The sequence below is a fragment of the Heterocephalus glaber genome, unplaced genomic scaffold, assembly GCF_053883595.1.
Source record: "Heterocephalus glaber isolate CG9 unplaced genomic scaffold, H.glaber_assembly_v1.0 deba00000071, whole genome shotgun sequence".
NCBI classification, from domain to species: domain Eukaryota; kingdom Metazoa; phylum Chordata; class Mammalia; order Rodentia; family Bathyergidae; genus Heterocephalus; species Heterocephalus glaber.
This window is the reverse complement of record NW_028258137.1, coordinates 14,028,278-14,035,217: the sequence shown is the minus strand read 5'-3', so window position 1 is coordinate 14,035,217 and position 6,940 is coordinate 14,028,278. Positions and strand designations below refer to the sequence as shown.

The following is a 6,940-nucleotide window of genomic DNA, read 5'->3' as shown; positions in this document are numbered from 1 at the left end:
GAGAAGCTCAGATGTACTGGAACAGGTGAGGGTAGGCGCCCTGGAAGGACTCTCTAAAGGGCTTTAGTTTTCTCCTCAAGTTAGGAGGCACGGTTGTCACCCAACCTGAGAATGAGGATAAGGGAGGCCTGTGGTTTGCTGACAGTGTTGAAGGTCGCAGAGAAGGAGAGATGGGAAAATGTCTTCCTGGGAGTGCAAGTGTCAACAGACCAAGGAAACATGTGGATGCCAGGCCTTGTAAAGGTTCATGACCCTGAATTCAAGATGTGATCAACACGGTTGTGTGACTGTCTCCAATTATGTTAACTAACAGCTTGTGTGGGGAGGGGCTCTTGCACATGTAGAAAAGGGGGCACATCTGAGAACGTGGTGTAGCTTGCTGTAGAGCTTGGGCTTTGCTTCACATGCCTGCAGCTGGCTCAATTTCCAGCACTGTGAGAGAAAGAAGAAAGTCATTGCCACCTCCTGGCTCTTATCCAGCTCTAAGAGTGTTAGATTCTTTTCTCAGTGTTGACCCAATTGCTGGGCCCAGTTTGAAATGTTGGGTTGTATAAGGTGATGTGACCATGATCCAGAGCAGAACTCCAGCATCACTGAAAAAAAATGGATACTCTTTAATTCATGTTTTCCTGGTTATTATACTTGTGCCTGTGATGATAATCTTCAGGCTCACCGCTAGAGCTATAACCTATAGTTTAACTTTTGCATTGGCCTCTAAATAGATGTCTTTTCAGACCAAGATGCAGTTTTAAAAGAAATGAACATAATTCTCATTTATATGGGAGACCCAAGAAGACAAAAAGAGAAGTCACACCCCAAGGAAAAACAATATCTCAGGTAAGGAGCTATTTCTCTAAAATGTGCTCTTCCGTCCTGCTGAAAGGAGGCACCGGGCTGAGATAATCCTCATGAAATGTGTTGCCATAGCAGGTACTCAGGTATTTGCTCATCTACAGTGTTTGATCTTAACTCTGCACTCTGCTTTTACTTTCTATGTACTTATTTTCTTGATATACCTTTGGCAGTCTTTCTGCATGTGCCTCACAGAAAGAATGTAAAAAGATTTTCCATAAAATTAGCCATCACGAAAGAAAAATGTCTTCTTAAAGTCTTTACAAAATCTTTCAAATCATGGTGCCCCCTCTTTCTCATTTTACACTATTTGGGAAAGATGCCTTAGCCTGAAATTACCTCAATTGCTATCAGTGTTGGGTGATCATAGAGATCACCATGAAAGGATAAAAAGAGACAAATTTAGGGCCGGGGATTTAGGTCAGCGGTTTTCCACTTCCTGCCTCGCAAGTGCAAGGTCCCAAGTTCAATCCCCGGTACAAAAAAAAAAAAGAGAGACAAATTTAAAGTGAATCTAGGGATTATTTCTAGGACGATGACCTCACTACTGCAAGTATTAGACATCCTTGTCAACAGACCTTTAAATATCACATAAAAGAGCAATTTAGAAAGTGCTATTGTTGTTGATAGACATATATATATATAAAACAAATGTGAAAACAAACTTCTGGATGCCTTATAAATGGGTATGTACTTGTGACTTGGCTAAAAAATGTTCAGTGATCACATTTGATGCAAGTAAAGTTGATATATTTTGGAAAACTTAAAAAATCATCCTCCAGTAGTGATAGAGAATTGGTTTCGGGACCAATCTGCATCTGTAGATACCAAAACCTGTGGATGCCCAAGTCCCTTGGATAAAGTGGCTTAGCAACTGCATGTAACCCACACACACCCTATGTGATAGAAACATACAGGGAATGTTTACATCGAACATTTTTCCTATTAATTTCCCCTCAAGATACTTGCCTTAGCTTCAAGCACACTTATCTCATCTTTCTAGCCACTGTCTGAAACTGTTTGGGAAGTGCTCTTTCATGAGTGTCTTTACAAGGTGTGATCAAAAATGCAGTGAGTGGGCCAGGCATGCATCTCAGTGGCACTGTGCCTGCCTGGCAAGCGCAAGGTCCTGAGTTCGATCCCTGGTACTGAAGGAAAAAAATGCAGTGAGTGCTGCTGCCGAGTGCCATCCAACAGAAAGGCAGGCTCAGAACAACAAGACAGTGTGTCCTTGTCCTCCTTATTCACCTGATCTGGCACCGTGCAACGTCTAGCTCTTCCCCAGTCAAAATGACCATGAAAGGTAAATGTGTTGAGTCAATTCAGGACATCAAGGCGGCCAGGGCAGTGCCCCAAAAGAGGACTTCAAGAACTGCCTGAGAGAGAGGCAAGAATGACGGGGTAGTGTGTTCAAAGAGAAGGAGAGTATTCTGAGGGGGATGAAAGCAGTGTTCTTCTTCTGTAACAATTTTATTTAAACACACACCATACTTTTTAATCATACCTGCTGTGCTTTAAGTCATCCTCAGATTATTTATAAGCCGTTATAATGTAAACGCTATGTAAATGTGTTATATTGTGTCATTTAGGGAATGATGACAAAAAAGATTCTTCTGAGTCTTTGTTGACTTTGACCTCATCGCTGCTACTCTGACACTGACCGGGTTAACAGCGGGAGGAAGGAGGAGAGTTCCAGTTTTGATTTTTGACTTCTAGAGAACACACAAACTAATTTCCATTTTAATTTCTTTTTCATCAGCCAAAGCACATCAGCTTTGCCTCTGAGCTCATATACTCTGGGTCACCCAGCACCTATGAGGTTCATATTTCCATCAGCTTCAGCTTTGAAGGAGCTCTTGAATAAATGCCCAGGAGTTAATGTCCAAGTGAGTGTGAAATTGATGCTGATAGGAATGAAAATGGGACTCGATGGCAGCCTAGGGATGAGCGTGAAGGGAACGTGCTGTGATGTATAAGTGGACACCCACACCACAGGACAGAAGACCGCGTGCAACACCAGCTCTCACTGTGTAGTTCAGGCTGGCCTTGAACTCACAGCCATCCTCCTGCCTCAGCCTCTCGAGTGCTGGGGATTACAGGCCCGACCACCACACCTGGCTAGTTAATTTCTGTTTTAAACTGGCAGGATAAAGTCCTTGTAAAAATGATCCAGCACACAGGTTGGGAGCATTAAACAAATTTCTGAGTTTAAGTTTCCAAGTTATGATTTGGATTTATCTCACTTTTCACAAAGCTGGGAGCATCTGAATAATTACTGACTCACATACTGAGCTAGTGATATCAAAGTGTATTTCTTTCAGCAGTTACCTAACAAACCCAAGCACTATGGTCATGTTATCTTGGAGAGCAGAATACTTACTGCTAGTACAACAGAATCCTTCCAGTATAAATGCATTTTTAAAAAATGATTCAGAAGCCAGGCCTGGTGTTACATGCCTGTTGTCCCAGCACTCTGGGAGGCTGAAGCAGGAGGATAGCAGGTTTAAGCTGGGCCTCATCACTTAGTGCCTTAGACCCTGTACCAAAAAATAATAATTTAAAAAATTTATTAAAAGGCTGGGGATGTAGCTCAGTGCAAAGACTCTGTGTTCAATCCCTAATGTCACCAACAAAAAAGTTCAAAGAGTCCCAAGTATCCAAGTTGCCTGGCTCTTAATTTTGTTTCTTACAGATGTCACAATGTTGAGTATCATTTCTCTTCAGATATTAGCAGAGGGAAAATCCCTGCATTTAACATATCTGATACCTTGTTATCTATCAGGGGGTCATTTATAAATATTTTGCAGTTGATGCAACCAGACTTTCCTTTGTCTCTAGATGACAGGATTGGTTTTCGATCCCTTCAAGGATTTTGACAACTTAGACATTGTTGGAAGCATTGGAAGGATGTTAATAAGCTCAGAATATGAACCACTCCACATCTGTAGTTTAGTGGAAGATATTGTGGTATGAGCTACTTCTTATAAAATAGGGACTAGCATATCCTGGAGGACATAAGGATGCAACAATTTGAAGGTCATTTTGGATTCATGGTAGTGCCGCTGTTATTAACATTTCAGGAATTTTTCACTGATATAGGACAAGGGGTTTTAGGTCTTAAACTATATACTCCTCCTTAGTCCTGGGCACTGTGTTACTAGTGTCCAAAGAAGACTGAATATTAAGAGTGGTAGTGCACACCTATTACAATCCCAGCTACTTGGGAGGCTGAGGCAGGAGGACTGAGAGTTTGAGGCCAACCTGGGTGACTTAGAGCTGGCAATGTAGCTCATTGGTAAAGTGCTTGCCTAGCATGCCTTAGGTCAGTGGTAGCAAACCTATGGCACATGTGCACAGTGGAATGTTTGTATCATTGAAAGCTCTAAAAGGTTCTAGGCCTTGGCACTGCCAAAAAAATAAATAAATAAAAGACATCGATGGAGGACTGATTAACTATCTCTCTTTCTGGATGGTGCTCTGGAGAAATTCCAGCATGGAAACCCATCCCACCATCCTCAACACAAGCACGAACCATTCCACAGTCACTGTGAACACTACTTCCTTAGAGAAGCCTCTGATCATGAGCCGGAACCCGAAGGTCCTTATCTCGTGACGCTCTTCCTGGTCTTCCAGCAGCAGCCTCACCACGCTCACTTATACCCGAGCGGCACCTTCCAAGGGCTCACATGGGGCAGAAAGGTAACACTGCGATCGGTGCCCAAAACTTCCCTTGCCATATTTTTGGTTTTGTTTTTTAGCCTTCTACTTTGGGATAATTGTAGGTTCATGTGCAACTGTAAGAGATACAGCGCTCACCTCTCAGCCCGCTTCCCCTAATGGTGACCTCTTGGATACCTGTGGGGCACAGTGCACTGATTTTAATCAGCTTTCTCTGGGTGGAGAAGCGTTCATTTCTCTGTGTGTTTGGTTCTGTGTGTTTGGTTCTCAAGGCCATGAGTGCGTTTTTAGAAATGTGGAACATGTCCTGAATTTTCGTGTCATCCATGTGAAGGGGCCAAACTCATCTCTATACGATTCTGATTTTACTATAAGTGCTGCTGAAGCAAGAACAAAATGCATCTTTTTTTAAAAAAAGATCACAGGATAGATAGAAGGATGTATATGTGATAAAGCCAACTCTGTAAACTATTAAATGTAGAATTTAATGATTACATAGGTATTCACTGTGCAGTTCTCAACTTTCTGTGTGGTTGAAAAATTTCATAATGTTGAAGGCTGGGGCTGGAGCTCAATGGGTAGAGCATTCACCCAACATGTACGAGACCCAGGGTGGTAAAAATAACATTGAGACCAACTGAAGACTTAGGTTCCAGCACCTTGGGTCATATTTATTTCAAACTTTATACTTTATAGATTAATACGTATGATGTCTGTATTTCAACTTAATTTCTAATCTTAGATCCAGGTAAGTCTCAGAGATATCTCAATAAGTTTTGATGTAAGACCAGATGACCATATCATCATTTAGAAAAGTTAAGAATTTTTGAGACAAGTAATCCTGGCACTTGAGAGGCTGAGGCAGGAGGATTGCTGCAAGTTCAAGGTCCAACTAGGCTATATAGTCAGTTCAAAGGCAGCCTGAACTATACACTGAGACTCTGTCTCAAAAAAAAAAAAAAAAGAATTTTTGAAACGTACATTAATAGTTTAAATTTTCTGAGATATATAATAGTACCTAGATATAATTAAAAACATGCTTTGTAGATATGAACTTTAAATGTAGTAGTCTTAAAGAGCCAGGTGTGATGACACACATCTGTAATCCCAGGACTCTGGGAGGCTGAGGCAGGAGGATCAAGGGCAGTTTAGCAAGACCCTGTCTCATAATTTAAAATAAAAAGAGCCAGGTATTTAGTTGAGTGGTTCTGCTGCCTGCCTCACAAGCACAAGGTCCCAAGTCTGATCCCCGGTACAAAAAAAAAAAAATTCTAAGTTAAAATTTAAAAAGGGCTGCAGCCCAGGGCTCGGTCCCCAGCACCACTGTGTTTCTATCCTGGCTTTCTCCTTGCACTTCTTTTCTTCCCTAGTCCTCTGTCTACAAATTCGATGTGTGATGATTTCATTTTTCTAGGGCTCTTAGAGTCTTCCACTTCATCAGACCTAGATTTTCAGTTACCAAAAGAACGTGGTTCATTATTGGAACAGAAATGTGGCATTCAGGATGGTGTCACTAGTCATTCTCTTTCAACTCCTTTGTGACTCCAGGCTTTATCATTTCCCATTTGTAAAATGACAGTAACAGTAGTAGACCCCTGGGAAGAAAGGTTCTAATGATGCTTTTGTCCCAGTTGAAATACAACCTGGCTCTTCTTTGTCCTAAGATGAGAGGAGTGCCCTGTGGTGCTGACGCCAGAGAGCCTGCCACACACTGGCTGTGTGGAACAGAAGTGTGGCGACTGCCCAGCAGCCACCCACCTGGTCTCTGTCCTAAATGCCATCACCCGGGGCTATTTCTGGGACAGCAGCAACAAGGCATGGGAGAGGAGGAAGTAGGGCCTCGCCGCTGCCTCAGCTGCCACTGAATTCTGAATTGGGAGCAGCCTGGACAGAGCAGTAACCTGACATCAGCCCCAGGGACACGAGGAGGCTCATGTGTGGTGCGCAGGGAAAGCGGGTCTGCTTGGAGCAGGAGCAGGCTTGTGCTTTATTTTTGTTACTCCTTTCTCAAACAGCCCCATGTGAATCTGATGATTCCTGCTGCAGTATGAAAAGCAGAATATGGAAGATGTTGGATCGTATAAAGTATTGTATATGTTGTGGGTAAGATGAAACAAACTTTCTCCCTATGTAGGTCAGGCTGGCCTCAAACTCACCATGTATCCCAGACTGGCCTTGAACTCACGGCAATCCTCCTGCCTCAACCTCCTGAGTGCTGGGATTACAGGTGTAGGTCGCCACACCCAGATCATCACTTTTATAAACAATTGCCTTATTCATCGTAACTGTTTTAAAATGGAACCATACCGTCCATACCCTTCTGTCACTTGTGTTATTCACCCAGCATTTATCCACCTTGACATTGTTTCCTCTATATTTTTTTTTGTACTGGAAATTAAACTCAAGGCCT

At 42.5% G+C, this 6,940-nt stretch overlaps 1 protein-coding gene and 1 non-coding gene across 3 annotated transcripts in view; one reads left to right on the top strand and one right to left on the bottom strand.

Annotated features, from left to right (window-relative positions):
• The first annotated feature begins 2,825 nt into the window (after positions 1 to 2,825).
• Positions 2,826 to 6,940, top strand: part of LOC101723680 (uncharacterized) — a 51,253-nt gene continuing 47,138 nt past the window's right edge. The window contains exon 1 of one of the 2 annotated variants that reach the window (XM_087212767.1): positions 2,826 to 4,551. The gene's annotated coding sequence lies outside the window, so the exon portion shown is untranslated. Of the gene's footprint in view, positions 4,552 to 4,687; positions 6,634 to 6,940 lie in introns of those variants that run through there. The other variant, XR_015451865.1, reaches the window with a different exon arrangement.
• Positions 4,820 to 4,923, bottom strand: LOC147830620 (U6 spliceosomal RNA). The gene has a single exon (XR_015449632.1). It is a non-coding gene; the product is annotated as a U6 spliceosomal RNA (small nuclear RNA).